Genomic DNA, 16739 nt, shown 5'->3' with positions numbered 1-16739 from the left:
TCTATCCTTCTCCCTCTCTGTAAAAAAAAATCAATAAAATATATATTTAAAAAATAATATGTATCAAGTTGTTTATTAAAATTTATTAAAAACAGGTCTGAGAAACCAAGATGGCGGTTTCATATGCTACTGTCTCGCACAATTTCAAAACTACAACTAAAAGACATAATGGACATCATCTAGAACAACAGGAAGGCTGGCTGAGTGGAAATTATACAACTAGAAGGAAAGAGAAAAGCACACTGAGATCACAGGAGTTGTAAAAGGCAGAGGTACAAAGGAATACACGTGGAGAGGGCTGGCAACTGAGTATGCAGCTGGCTTTCTCAAGCAGGAGGGAGACAAAAGCTCCAAACTGCTCTGAACTGCAGTTTCAGGTGAGACTCTGGGGACCCAGACTCATTCAGGAAGAAACTAAAGGGTCTGGCAGCAGGAGAAACTTGAGGGCGGCTTTCTCTCAGAGGTGCTTGTAGAAATTACTGCAGGACACTGAGAACCAGGGGTCTCTTAGGGCAGGGCTGATGGAAAGCCATTGCTGTCTGCTCTGCCCTGAGACTCTGCCCCATCCAAGCTGAGCACAGAGGCTTTTGAAAGTTTTGTCTCATAAGGGTGTCTCCATCACAGAAGTTCTCCCAGCATAGACACAGCTGATCTTCATAGCCAATTGGCCTAGAGGTCAATTCCTCCCAGTGATACCAACAATAATCAAGGTTTAAATACAACAAGACTGCACACACAGCGCACAAAGGGGTGCACCAAGAGTGTCCACCTCAAATATTTGGGGAGGCTGAGCCACTGGTCCCTAATGGACACATAGCAGACAAAGCCACTCCATCAACTCAGGGAAGCAGCTAAAATGCGGAGACAAAGAGGCAGGTCATAAATGAAAGAAATGGAGAAAAACAAATGACTAGATATAGAGTATCAAAACAACATTTATAAGGTTACTCAAGAATCTTCTAGAAAATGCCAATAAATTTAACGAGACCCTAGAGGATATGTAGAGGATATGAAAAAGGACCAACAAGAAACTAAGCATACATTGATTGAAATAAAAAATATATAGACATCCAACAGCAGACTATAGGATCACAAGAATCAAATCAAAGATTTGGAATACAAAGAAGCAAAAAACACTCCTCTGGAAAAGCAAAAAGAAAAAAGAATGCAAAAATATGAAGATAGTGTAAGGAGCCTCTGGGACAACTTCAAGCGTACCAACATCAGAATTATGGGGGTGCCAGAAGAAGAGAGAGCAAGATACTGAAAAACTATTTGAAGAAATAGTGACCAAAAACTTCCCCCATCTGATGAAAGAAATAGCCTTACAAGTCCAAGAAGGGCACAGAACCCCCAAAAGAATCCAAAGAGGACCATACCAAAACACATCATGATTAAAATGCCAAGAGCAAAAGGCAAAGAGAGAATATTAAAAGCATCAAGAGAGAGACTGGGGTGGGCGGGGGGGGGGGGGGGGTGGCGGGGAGGAAAATGGCAGCAGAACAGACGAACTGGATCTGAGCCTAGTCCCAGAGCAGATAGAAGGAGCGCCTGAGAGTCACTCAGGGAGTGTTAGTTGGCAAGTTAATGGATAGTAGAACTCTAAGAGAAGGAGGGGACTGCTGGACAGGGTTGCCTGACCAAGTAGCCCATACTGTGGTGGAGACCTCTTCTGGAGCTACAGGCTCAGAGGGGAAACTACTACATCTTGCAAGGAAAAGTGGATCTTATCTGAGGCCTGAAAAACCCACAACAGTGGAGACCACCAAACAGCTGTGACGTCCCAATCGGCGCAAACACTTGAATTCAAGGGAGTTCTTCAATCACTCATGGAAAGGTCAGATTTTGCTGGGGATAACATGAGGGATCTGGGTCCTGGTTGTGGTGGCGGCAGCTGAGGCAGCTGCTGCAGCTTTGTGGCCAAGGCAGCTCCAAAAGTGGCAGCGGCCGGCAGAGAGAAATATGTGGGCTGCAAGACCCTGAGAACTGGGGAAGTATGTGCCCACAAAAGCTCCCCACCCCCCTCTGTTGGGTCTGGCGTGATCCGTGATTTTAGAAGGGGTTATTCAAGGTTGCTAACAGAGGAGATCTCTAAAAACCAAGCCATTCTGAACTGACATGGAGGGAGAGCACAAAAATTTGAAAGTGTGCAGACTGCTTGAATTTTCGCACAAACACGTCCTGTGCACACCTGGGCTTGTTCCCCTTCATCTCCTTGCTTCTGAGTACTAAGCAATGACTACCCAGTTTGGCATATCCTGGGAGACTGCAGGGGGAAATTGCCTTTCTGGAAACCGGGGATCAGAACAGGGAGAGACCATCCAGGAGCCAGCTCAGAGGCAGCCCACCTCCACAAACTGGTATAGAGTGCCATAGAGAAAGAAGGCTAGAGCAGCCAAAAAGACAGGGAACTCAATCCAGAAACACTGCCTCCTAGGGGCTGAATTACAGACTGACTTCTTTTATTATTACTTTTAATTAATCAAAAATAAAGGGACATAAGTAACTAAGAAACAGCCTACTTAAAAATAAGGACTAGCTTACAACACTGAGGTGCAGTCGAACGCAGGCAACTGCAATACTGTCTGGACTGAGAAACAGGCGTGCCAAACAGAATAACAGAGGAAGTGAATAACCTTCACTACTGCACATTTTTATGCTAATTTTCCTATTTTTTATTTTATTTTCATTTTTTGCATCTTTTTCTTAAGAAATGATTTTTTTTTCTTTTTTACTCACTTGATTTTACCTTTTTAATTATTACATTTTTTAGTTTCAATCATCATTATTACTACTGCTATGTTACATTTTTTGTTTCCTTTTTCTTCTTTTTTTTAAGTGCCATTTTATTTTCTCTTTTACATTGAGATTAGTGTTTTTCATTCTATTTTCATCTTTCCTATAGCATCGTTTAACCCTATTTCAACTCGACCTTTATGCCATCACTCTCCTCCTAACCTTTCCTTTCTTGGCATCCTGTTTATCTTAACCCTTTCCTGCTTTAGATTTTCCCTATTCTTTCTGTATACCCCCTGCTAAAATTTTCACCCTACTTACCATATTTTCTGGCATATAAGACGACCCCCCTAATTTTACAGTTAAAACATAGGTTTAGGCCTATATTCGCTGTATAAGACTACCCCCCACTTCCGAGGCAACACCAGTTCTTTTTTTAATAGACCGCCTCTCTGACTCTGGCCAATCTGAGCAGACTTTTTTTTGTTTCAAAGGTCGTCTTATACGCTGGAAAATATGGTATATATCTTATTTCCAATCCCCTGCTCCAAGTGCATACATACCACTCTCTTCACTATCTTAACTATCAAAAAAAAATTTTGTTTTTCTCTCTATCCTTTTGTTGTTGTTTGCGTGAACGTTGATTATATTGAATTTTTATGCTTTTTAATGAGATTGATTTGCTTATTCTTTTGTTGTTGCTTAGTATTTTTTATTTGATTTGTTTTGTTTGTTTTTTTACTACTGTTTCCCCTTGCCTTGCTTGATATTAGTAGGTGTTGTAGTTTGTATTAATCACCAAGTACTACTGTTGCTGGAATTTGCTAGGATTAGTGGTTGTTCTATTGAAATTTTCCTCCCATATATATAGTTTGTTCCCCTTTTCTCTCTTAGTCTCTTTCTTGTCTCTCTCTCTCTTTTTTTTTCTTCCTGTTTCCCAATTTAATTTTGACACTGTTTTTTTTTTTCCTTTCTTCTCTTTCTTTCTTTTTCCCTCTTCATATTTCACTCTTCTTCTTTCTCTCCTATCACCTAATTTGCCTTTCTCTAGTGGTCACCTTTATTAGAGGATATTAATATCGCAAATACATTTCTGTTCAGTGCCTTTTGTGTTGTACCTGGTGGTGTTGTATTTTGTGCCTTTAAATCAATGCAGGAGAGAGATAACTACATAACCAGACATCCTAAAAAGAGAGACCATGGGAGACATAGAAATAGCATGCACATGAAAGAAAAGCAGGCATCATCAGAAAAGGAAGTAAACAAATTAGAGACAAGCAACCTATCAGAGCAAGAATTCAGAGAAATTATCATAAGATGGCTAAAAAGAATGGAAGACAAATATGACAATATGAGTAAGAACCAGGAGGAAATGAAGAAGAACCAAGAAGAAATGAAAAATGACATCGTTACTATAAAGAAATCAAAAGAAAGCATCAAGAGTAGACTAGAAGAAGCAGAGAACTGAATTAATGAGCTAGAAGACAAGATGCAAAAAAATACCCAATTAGAGCAGCTTCTGAAAAAAAAAAAATTAAAAAGCAAGAGAGCCTAAGGGAACTTTGGGACAATACAAAACAAAAAAATATTAGAATAACAGGGGTTCCAGAGGAAAGGAAACTTAGGATGGCATAAAAAACCTGTTTGAAGAAATAATGACAGAAAACTTTCCTGAGATAGAGAACAAAAAACCCACACAAATCCAAGAAGCTCGCAGACTCTCTAGCAAAATGAATCCCAAAGACCAACGCCAAGGCACATTATAATTAAATTGGCAAACACCAACAACAAAGTAAGAATCTTAAAAGCAGCCAGAGAGACAGAAAGTTACATATAAAGGAACCCCCATCAGACTAGCAACTGATTTCTCAACAGAAACTCATCAGGCCAGAAGGGAATGGGATGAAATATACAAAGTCATGCAAAGGAAGGGTCTGAATCCAAGAATACTGTACCCAGCAAGGCTATCAATCAAAATTGAAGGTGAAATCAGGAGTTTCACAGACAAAAAAAGACTAAAGGAATTTATCTCCACCAAACTACCAATGCAAAAAATATTAAAGGGTCTGCTGTAAAAATAAAAAATAAATAGGAAGCAAAGAAGGAACACAGGGATATAGAATAAAAATGGCGACAAATAAGTACCTATCAATAATAACTTTAAATGTAAATGGATTAAATGCCCCAATCAAAAGACATAGGGTAACAGATTGGATAAGAAAACAAGACCTGTATATCTGCTGTTTACAAGAAAATCATTTCATAAAAAAAAGACACACACAGACTGAAGGTGAAGGGATGGAAAAGGTATTTCAGGCAAATAGAAATGAAAAAAAAAGCTGGGGTAGCAATACTTATATCTGACAAATTAGATCTCAAATTGAAGGACATAACAAGAGATAATGAAGGCCATTTCATAATACTAAAGAGAGCAATACAAGAAGAAGAAATAACCCTGGTAAACATATATGCACCCAATACAGGAACACCCAAATACATAAAAAAAAAAAAAAAAAAAAAAAAAAAAAAAACTGCTGGAGGACATTAAGGGAGAGATTAATAGCAATACAATCATAATAGGAGATTTTAATACCCCACTATCACCTTTGGACAAATCATCTGAACAAGAAATCAGCAAAGAAACATCAATCCTAAATGACGCACTACACCATATGGAATTAATTGACATCTTCAGAACATTTCACACCAAAGCCACAGAATATACATTCTTCTCTGCCGAAACCGGTTTGGCTCAGTGGATAGAGTATCAGCCTGCAGACTGAAGGGTCCTGGGTTCGATTCCGGTCAAGGGCATGAGCCTTGGTTGTGGGCACATCCCCAGTGGGGGTGAGCAGGAAGCAGCTGATTGATGATTCTCTCTCATCGATGTTTCTAACTCTCTATCCCTCTGTCTTCCTCTCTGTAAAAAATAAATAAAATATATTTTTTAAAAAAGGATATACAGTCTTCTCAAGTGCACATGGGTCATTTTCAAAGATAGACCACATGTTGGGACATAGACAAAATCTCTTCAAATTCAAGAAGATAGAAATCATACCAAGCATTTTCTCAGATCATAGTGGCATAAAACTGGAAATCAACTACAATAAAAATAATCCAAAGAAATCAAACACATGGAGACTAAACAGCATGCTATTAAATAAGGACTGGATTACCAGAGAAATCAAAGAAGAAATAAAAAGAAACATTATGGAAACAAATGACAAAGAAAACACAACAATCCAAAATCTATGGGACACAACAAAAGCAGTCTTGAGAGGGAAGTTCATAGCTCTACAAACCTATTGCAAAAAAACAAGAAAAAATGGTAATAAATTATCTAACTATTCAACTCAAAGACTTAGAAAAAGGGCAACAAGAAAAGCCCAGTGTAAGCAGAAGGAAGTAATAAAATCAAAGCGGAGATAAACAACATAGAGACCAAAGAAACAATACAAAAGATCAACAAAACCAAGAGCTGATTCTTTGAAAGGATAAACAAGATTGATGAACCTCTACCCAGGCTCACTAACAAAGAGAGAGGCCCCAAATAAACAAAATCAGAAATGAAAGAGGTGAAATAACAACAGACCCCACCGAAATACAAAGGATTGTTACAAAATACTATGAACAACTCTATTCCAACAAACTGGACAACCTGGAGGAAATGGACATATTCCTAGAAAAATATGACCTTCAAAAACTCAATCAAGAAGAATCTAAAAATCTCAAAAGACCAGTGACTTAGGAAGAAATTGAAGCAGTCATCAAAAAGCTTCCACCAAACAGCCGAAATTGGTTTGGCTCAGTGGTAGAGCGTAGGTCTGCGGACTGAAAGGTCTCAGGTTCGATTCTGGTCAAGGGCATGTACATTGGTTGCGGGCACATCCCTGGTAGGGGGTGTGCAAGAGGCAGCTGGTCGATGTTTCTCTCTGATTGACGTTTCTAGCTCTCTATCTCTCTCCTTTCCTCTCTGTAAAAAAATCAATAAAATATATATATTTTTAAAAAGTTCCACCAAACAAAAGCCCGGGGCCAGATGGCTTCACAGGAGAGTTTTACCAAACATTCAAGGAAGAGCTAAAACATCTCCTCCTCAGACTATTCAAAAAAATTCAAGAGGAAGAAACACTTCTAAGCTCCTTTTATGAAGCCAGCATCACCCTAACACCAAAACCAGATAAAGAAAATACAATGAAAGAGAATTACAGGCCAATATCCCTCATGAACATAGATGCCAAAATCCTCAACAAAATTCTAAAAAATCGGCTCCAGCAGCACATCAGAAAGATCATACACCATGACCAAGTAGGATTTATTCCGGAATGCAAGGGTGGTACAATATCCTCAAATCAATAAACATGATACATCACATAAAGAAATTGAGAGATAAAAATCATATAGTCATATCAATCGAAGCAGAAAAAGCATTTAATACAATCCAGCGCTCCTTCCTGATAAAAATTCACAAAAAGGTGGGAATAGAAGGATCATACCTCAACATTATAAAAGCTGTATATGATAAACCCACAGCCAACCTTATAATCAATGGGCAAAAACTAACACCATTCCCTCTAAGAACTGGAACAAGACAGGGATGCCCACTTTCACCACTCCTGTTTGACATAATACTGGAAGTACTAGCCATTGCAATTAGACAATAAGAAGAAATAAAAGGCTTCCAAATTGGAAAAGAACAAATAAAATTGTCCTTATTTGCAGATGACATGATGAAAAAAAAACTAATAGACTTAATAAATGAATTTGGCAATGTAACAGAATACAAAATTAACACCAAGAAGTCTATGGCATTTCTATACACCAATAATGAACTTACAGAAACAGAGACTAAAAAGCAATCCCACTTACCATAGCGCCAAAAAAACTAAGATACCTAGGAATAAACTTAACTAAGGAGGTAAAAGACCTATATGTGGAAAACTACGCAACACTGAAAAAAGAGATAGATGAAGATGTAAACAGATGGGAGAACATACCATGTTCATGGATTGGTAGAATCAACACCATCAAAATGTCCATACTTCCCAAAGCAATTTATAGGTTCAATGCACGCCCCATTAAAATACCAATGGCATAATTCACAGACCTAGAAAGAACTCTGCAACAATTCATCTGGAACAAAAAAAGACCCTGAGTAGCCACAGCAATCCTGAGAAAGAAGAGTAAAGTAGAAGGGATCTCAATACCAGATTTCAAGCTGTATTACAAAGCTACTGTTCTCAAAACAGCCTGATACTGGCACAAGAATAGACATATAGATCAATGGAATAGAATAGAGAATCCAGATATCAACCCAAATCACAATGCTCAATTAATATTTGACAAAGGTGGCATGAACATACAATGGAGTCAAGACAGTCTCTTCAATAAATGGTGTTGGGAAAATTAGACAGATACACGCAGAAAAATGAAACTAGATCACCAACTTACACAATACACAAAAATAAACTCAATATGGATACAGGACTTATAAGACAGAAACCATAAAAATACTAGAGGCATCCACAGGCAGCAAAATCTCTGACATATGCCAAAAGAACTTCTTCAATGATACTGCCTCTAGGGCAATGGAAGCTAAAGAGAAAATCAACAAATGGTACTACATCAAAATGGAAAGTTTTTTTTACAGCAAAAGAAACCATTAACAAAACAACAAGTAATCCCACTGTATGGGAGAATATATTTGTAAAATGTTATCACTGATAAATGTTTAATCTCCAACATTACAGACAGTTTATACAACTAAATAAAAGGAAGATAAATGACCCAATTAAAAAAAAAAAGGGCAATGTACCTAAATAGAATCTTTTCAAAAGAAGACAGAAGGAAGGCCAAGAGGCACATGAAAACATGCTCAAAGTCACTAATTATCCGAGAGATGCAAATCAAAACAACAATGTGGTACCATCTCACACCTGTCAGAATGGCCAACATCAGCAAATCAACAAAAGATAAGTGTTGGCGAAGCTGCGCAGAAAAAGGAACCCTCGTGCACTGCTGGTGGGAATGTAGACTGGCGCAACCACTGTGGAGAACAGTATGGAGTTTCCTCAAAAAACTGAAAATGGAACTCCCATTTGACCCAGTAATCCCACTCCTAGGAATATACCCTAAGAAACTAGAAACACCAATCAAAAAGGATATATGCACCCTATGTTCATAGCTGCACAATCTATAATAGTTAGGATTTGGAAACAGCCTAGTGCCCATCAGCAGATGATTGGATAAAAGAACTATGGCACATCTACACATTGGAATATTATGGTGCCATAAAAAAGAAAAAGAAAGAATTTTTTTTTTTTAAAATATATTTTATTGATTTTTTACAGAGAGGAAGGGAGAGAGATAGAGAGCTAGAAACGTCGATGAGAGAGAAACATCGAACAGCTGCCTCTTGCACACCCCCTACCGGGGATGTGCCCGCAACCAATGTACATGCCCTTGACCGGAATCGAACCTGGGACCTTTCAGTCCGCAGACCGACGCTCTACCACTGAGCCAAACCGGCTTCGGCAAAGAAAGAATTCTTATCATTTGCAGCAATCTGGATGTAATTGGAGAACATTATGCTGAGTGAATTAAGCCAGTCAATGACAGAAAAACGCAACATGATCTCACTTATTTATGGATAATAAAGAACATTATAAACTGATGAACAAAATGAGGGATACAGAGATAGTAAAGCAACAAACAGACTGTCAAATTACAGCGGGGAGGGTAGGTAGATATGGGGGAAATAAGAGATGAACCAAAGGACTTGTATGCATGCATATAAGCATAACCAATGGAAGAAAAACTCTGGGGAGGCAGGGCATGTATGGGAGTGGGGGCAATTATAAGATATGTATGCATATAATACCTTAATAAAAAATAAGTAAATAAATAAAAGCAGCAAGAGAAAAACAGTTACTTATAAGGGAGCACCCATACAATTGTCAGCTGATTTCTCAATAGAAATTATGCAGGCCGGACAGGAGTGGCAAGAAATATTCAAAGTGGTGAAAAGCAAGAAACTACAACCAAGATTACTCTACCCAGCAAAGTTATCATTCAGAATTGAAGGGCAGATAGAGAGCTTCACAGATAAGAAAAAACTGAAGGAGTTCACCACCACCATACCTTCTGAAAGGTATTCTTGAAGAAGAAGAAGAAGAAGAAGAAGAAGAAGAAGAAGAAGAAGAAGAAGAAGAAGAAGAAGAAGAAGAAGAAGAAGAAGAAGAAGAAGAAGAAGAGGGAAAAGAAGAAGAAGAAGAAGAAGAAGAAGAAGAAGAAGAAGAAGAAGAAGAAGAAGAAGAAGAAGAAGAAGAAAAAGAAGAAGAAGAAGAAGAAGAAGAAGAAGAAGAAGAAGAAGAAGAAGAAGAAGAAGAAGAAGGTAAAGATAAAAATTATGAACAACAAATATATATCTATCCACAAGTGATTCTAAAAACCAAGGGAATAAAAAATCTGATGAATAGTATTAACTGATGAATATAATAGAATCAGGGGCATAGAAATTGAGTGGACTGACAAGGGGGAAAGAGGTATGGTGGATGGGGGAAGAGACTGCACAAAAATGGTACACCTATGGATGAGGACAGTAAGGAGGTAAGGGCAGAGGGTTAGATGGGAACTGGGTGGAGGGGAGTTATGGGGGAAAAAAGAGGAACAATTTTAATAATCTGAACAATAAAGATTTAAAAAAACATGTCTATTAACATGGACAGACAGCATTATATAATATTTAAAAAAGCATTATATAGAACAGCATCTATACTAATAAACGCCTAGGTGGCGTTTCACCCTCACATCATCACAAGATGGCCACCCATGACATCACAAGATGGCTGCCACAAGATGGTTACCAGAAGATGGCCTACAGGGGAAGGGAGTTGGGGACAATTGGGCCAGCAGGGGAGGGCAGTTGGGGGTGATTGGGACACCATGGTAGCAGTGAAGCATCAATCAGGCCAGCAGGGGAGCAGATAGAGGGCAATCAGGCTGGCAAGCAGAAGCAGTTCGGGACAATCAGGCAGGCAGGCAGGTAAGCAGTTGGGAGCAAGCAGTCCTGGATTGTGAGAGGGATCCCAGTTTGGCAAGGGTGTAGGCTGGGCTGAGAAACACCCCTCCAGTGCACAAATTTAGTGCACCAAGCCTCCAGTGTATAATAAAATAGATGTAGGAAGGATGCTCATAAAATTCTAACAATATTTTTCTTCATGAATTGGGATTTAGGTGTTCTTTTAATTTTCTTTTTTAGACTTTTCCGTATACTAGTACTTGCTTGATTTTTCTGATCACAACAAATGATTTCATTTGGAGCTAAGAATTCAAAAGAAGAAGGAGGATATAGCAAAACAAACAAACAACACAAAAACTTATTCCTAGGGCACAGCAATAAAAATTCCAAATTCCTAAAACATCATTATTCCTACATGGAAACCCTCAGAATCCAACAGAAAAAAAGACATTGATTTTAAAAATAAACTTTGAGCCTGCCTGGCATGGCTCAGTGGTTGAGTTATGAACCAGGAAATCATGATTCGATTCCCCATCAGGACACATGCCCATGTTGCAGGCTCAAGGCAGCCAATCAATGATTCTTTCTCATCATTGATGTTTCTCTCCCTCTCCCTTCCTCTCTGAAATTAATAAAAATAAATTAAAAATAAATAACTAAACTTTGCCAAATCTTCACATATAATAAAACTTATAACACACACACACACACACACACACACACACACACGTAAATTGGAGTAATCTGAACAAGGTTGATGGGTTTATATCAATGTTAATTTTCTGGTTGTTATTGTGCTACTGCCATACACAATTTGGAGAAATTGAGTGAAAAATACATGAGATCTCTGTATTATTTTATACAATTTCATGTAAATCTACAATTATTTCAAAATAAATAGTTTATTAAAAATTAACTTTGCACCTTGAAATGGTAAAATGTTAAGTTTTTCTTAGAGCCGAAACTAAATTATCAGTCTGGGTCTCAGATTCTCAAAACTGGGGCACTGAAGAGAAACTAATTTTTGGTGACTAGGCTATTACATAACCTAAGAACCTTTAAGTGAACCAGATGTGATGGTATAGATGAAGAAAGGGAGGCTCAGATCCAGTAGTAGCTCAGCATTAATTACTGGAGCAAGGATTTGTGTTCAGCTCTTTCTGAAATGCATGCTTTTCCTATTGTTATGTCACACTGACTGCATCTACTAATGACTTAAAGGAAAAGAAAAAAAGTTATTCCATATAAAATAACTAAATAAATATTTAAGTGGATGAAAAAATGGTGGAGTTCTAATTGGGAACAAGGAATATATGTGCCTACATGTGAATATCATCCATCACATATATCACTATAGTCCTGATTATTAGAAAGTTCTTTCCAACACACAAATATGCCTAATTCAAGGACAAACCTATGTCATCATGTTCCTTCCACTATTTGTGTGACCGCTGAAGAGTTTGGGCTATAACCACTTATAACCTCTCTTCTCCTGAGTGATATTGAAAGACCCCATATCTTTCCTACTGCTGCTTTTACATGGAGCCAACTGGTTATTGCCAGTCTCAAAAGCCCTCCATCTTTATGGACCACAGTTGACAGTTTAAGAGACTCTAGAGTCCAGGCAAGAGTTTCAGGGTGGGCCTGGGAACTCTGGAAACTTTGGGCAAAATTGTTATATCTGAACAAAGAGGTATGTATTTGAAAAGAGAGCATTCCATTTTTATTAGATTTTTTAATGTAACTGAAGACTACCAAAATTATAGGAAATACAACTTTAATTTGATCAGCAACAAAATGGATTTAAAATATAAATTCCAAAACTGATTACTTAAAAAAAAAATATTCAGCTAGTAATAAATACCATTGGTACTTTGATTTGGTCTCTAAATACCATTTCCCACTAAAAGGAACCTACACTTCTTGAAGAAGTGGCTGATTCCATATTTGGGGCAGGGAATGCACAAATGGCATAAAATACCTAATCATACCAGAAGGCAAGGAAGCCATCAAAGACTCAGGTTATGGCACAAAGATTCAGTCTTTGAGGGGAAAAACCAAGATGGCGGCATAGGTAAACACCTAGACTGCTGCCTTGCACAACAATTTCAAAAATGCAACTGGAAGACAGAGCAGACATTGTACAGTACCACTGGAAAGCTGGCACAGTGAAAATTCTACAACTAAAAGGAAAGAGAAAAGGACAGTGAGACCCAGAGGAGCTGTGGAGGACAGAGGTGTAGAGACTTGAGCACGAGGAAAGAGCAGGTGGCTGAATATGTGGCTGGCTTACTTGCAGCACACGGACAAGTCAGGCAGCAAGCACGTGGATAGCTTTCTTGCTCTGGAGGAAAACAAAACCTCCCGACTGCACAGAACTCCAGTTCTGGGTCAGATTAATTCAGGGAAAAACTAGACTATCAAGCAGAAGGCAAAACTGGAGAGCAGCCTTCTCTCTGAGGTGCATGCAGCCATTGCCTCGGGACACTGAGACACAAGGGCCTTGTAGGGCAGGGCTGACTGGAAACCAAGGCTGTCTGCTCCACCCTGAGATTCCATCCCATCCAAGCTGAGCACAGAAGCTCTCCAAGCAGAGACACAGCTGATCCTCACAGCCAATTGGCCTGGAGGTCAACTCCCCCTAGTGATACTAACAACAATCTAGGCTTAACTACAACAAGACTGCACACACAGCGCACAAAGGGGTGCACCAAGAGTGTCCACCTCAGGTAACTGGGGAGGCTGAGCCACTGGGCCCTGATGGACACATAGCAGACAAAGCCAGTCCATCAACTCAGGGAAGCAGCTAAAATGCAAAGACAAAGAGGCAGGTCACAAATGAAGAAATAGAGGAAAGAAAATTACTGGATATAGAGTTCAAAACCACAGTTATTAGGTTTTTCAAGTATTTCCTAAAAAAAGGCCGATAAATTTAACAAGACCCTAGTAGGGGTGTCGAACTCAATCAGAGAAGGGGCCAAAATCTAAAATCCAGCCTAAATCGCAGGCCAAATGGTTTACTGAACAGTCATAAACTGACAATGTCATAAACTGACAGCGGAGTGCAGTGATGACAGCGCGGTGCAGGCCACATTGCAAGGCCTGGCGGGCTGGATTTGGCCCGCGGGCATTGTGTTTGACACCTGTGCCCTAGAGGATATGAAAAAGGACCAACTAGTAACTAAGCATACACTAATTGAAATAAAAAATATTATGCAGAGATCTAAAAGCAGACTATAGGATCTCAAGAATCAAGTCAAAGATTTGGAATACATAAAACACTCCTCTGGAAAAGCAAAAAGAAAAAATAATCCAAAAATATGAAGATAGTGTAAGAAGCCTCTGGGACAACTTCAAGCATACCAATTATGGGGGTGCCAGAAGAAGAGAGAGAGCAAGATACTGAAAAACTATTTGAAGAAATAGTGACTGAAAACTTCCCCCATCTGGTGAAAGAAATAGCCTTACAAGTCCAGGAAGAGCACAGAACCCCCAAAAAAAGGAATCCAAAGAGGACCATACCAAGACACATCATGATTAAAATGCTAAGAGCAAAAGACAGAGAAAGAATATTAAAAGCAGCAAGAGAAAAACAGTTACCTATAAGGGAGCACCCATACAATTGTCAGCTGATTTCTCAACAGAAACTATGCAGGCCAGGACATGAGTGGCAAGAAATATTCAAAGTGATGAAAAGCAAGAAACTACATCCAAGATTACTCTACCCAGCAAAGCTATCATTCAGAATTGAAGGTCATATAAAGAGCTTCACAGATAAGAAAAAGCTAAAGGAGTTCATCACCACCAAACCAGAATTAAATGAAATGCTGCAAGGTATTCTTTAAGAAGAGGAAGAAGAAGAAAAAGGTAAAGATAAAAATGATGAACAACAAATACATATCTAACAACAAATCAATCTAAAAACCACGGGAATAAAAAATCTGATAAACAGCATTAACTGGTGAATAGAATAGAATCAGGGGCATAGAAAGGGAGTGGACTGGCAATTCTCAGGGGGAAAGGGGAGTGAAGGGTGCGGAAAGAGACTGGACAAAAAGCATACAACCTATGGATGAATACAGTGGGGTGGGGAGTGGGGGGTAGAGGGGGGGTTGGAACCTGGTAGAGGAAAGCTATGAGAGGGGAAAAGAGGAATAATTGTAATAATCTGAACAATAAAGATTAAATTTAAAAAAATTAAGATTCAGGAGCCTTTGAAAATGAGACAAAGAGTATCAATAAGAATGGTGTCTACAATGAATTGTAACACATCAAATCTTTTTAAACAAAAATGACTCATTGGTCACCTTTTGTGGATACTAGGGACCCATTTTATTATTTTGAAAAATTGTAAATAAAGAGTTTTACATTTTTAATTCTGCCTTTCTAGTACTAGCTATACCTCAGGGTAAACAAATAGTTGAAAGAGGAAACATTTTTTATGGAAAGATTCAAGCCAATAAATGATGAAAGAGTGATAGAATTAGAGCAATATCATTTTACAATCCCTAATGAAATAACAGATTTAAATAAGATAATCATCAGTGGCTGCTGACATCCTCCAAAGAGAAATAACCAGATATGCTTCCTAATGTTCTTCCTCAAGTGCTCAATACCTCTTGAATTTGAGCAACATCTAGACCAACTATTTAAAGGATTGAATTTCTTGAATTGAGCAGAGGAATATTTTTAACACCAGCAAACTTGGAAATGGAACAGGACAAATAATCCTATTTTAATAAAGAAATTGCAATAAAAACAAACAAAAAATGGAAGTTGTATATTGTGGAAAACAACCCCTTCCTTCTGGCATCTGTGCTGTAGCAGGCAGGTCCTCCTTGGGGAGGCAATTTTTTTTCTGAATTACATAGGAAGTTCCATGCCAGGGACTTCTGCTCTCCCCCACCCCACTTTATTTCCTATATTAGTAAACAAGTAGGGAATTCATCAAAGTTTAAAAGGTTGGTGATAGAGAACCAGTGGTGACAAATTGATTTCCTGCAGCCCAAGTGAATTGCAGCCAGGGTGAATAGCAGCATAGTGGCCAAGATGGACTTCATGCCAAAGAATGATTTTTACTTCTCAGAAAGGAAAAACAAATAATTTCCTGGTGTCTGGACTCAGACACTGGGCACCAAAGTGGAAGGCTGTATTGTTCTCAAATTCATGGTAGTTACAGTAAAGAAGAAATCTTATCTAATAAAGAGGAAATATGCTAATTGACCATCATGTCCTCACAAAAATGGTGGCACCTCAGCCAATAAGGAGGAAATATGCTAACTGACTGCCATGTCCTCAAATATGGCAGCACTCAGTCCTCTCAGACCTGCTGGAGCAGCAGCCATGTGTCTGCCTCCAGAGTCCCTCAGTCCTCTCAGCCTCCCAGTCTCCCAGGGTCAGCCTGAGATGCAGGCAAGCTTCAATGGTGGCTGCCCAGCTGACACTGAGGCTTGCCTATGGCCTGGATGGCAGGTGCCCAGCTGCCCAGGACTGCCCGAGGCTGAGGTAACCAGGTCTGGCCACGGCTTGAGCTGCCTGCAGTGGCAGCAGAAGAGGCGTGATCGCTGGGTTGCCTCCTGTCCCTGAGGGCTCCTGGACTGTAAGAGGGGACAGGCAAGGCTGAGGGATACCCCTCCAGTTGCATGAATTTTCATACACTGGGCCTCTAGTTGTAAACAAGAAGAAATGAAATGCCTTCAGAAATAAAATTAAAAAAAAACAAACATGCTGATTGACTGGACGGAGAAGGGCTTTAGGGGGTATACAGTCCAACTGCCCTTACCTAGAGGGTAGAGGTGACACCTTCTACTCACCTCTCTCCCTCCCTACATCTCTGGAAGTCTGCTCTGAAAGGAGCTAGACTTTAGAGCCATCTGGAGGTGTAAATGGACAAAGCAGGCCCAGAGAGAAAAACCTGACTTGTTTCTAAGTCACAGCAAAATAGGAACAGTAATAGGCTGAGAACTCACTTCTGATTCCCTGA

Source organism: Pipistrellus hanaki (assembly GCF_964339955.1).
Source record: "Pipistrellus hanaki genome assembly, chromosome: 1".
NCBI lineage: Eukaryota > Metazoa > Chordata > Mammalia > Chiroptera > Vespertilionidae > Pipistrellus > Pipistrellus hanaki.
This window is presented reverse-complemented; position numbering follows the sequence as displayed.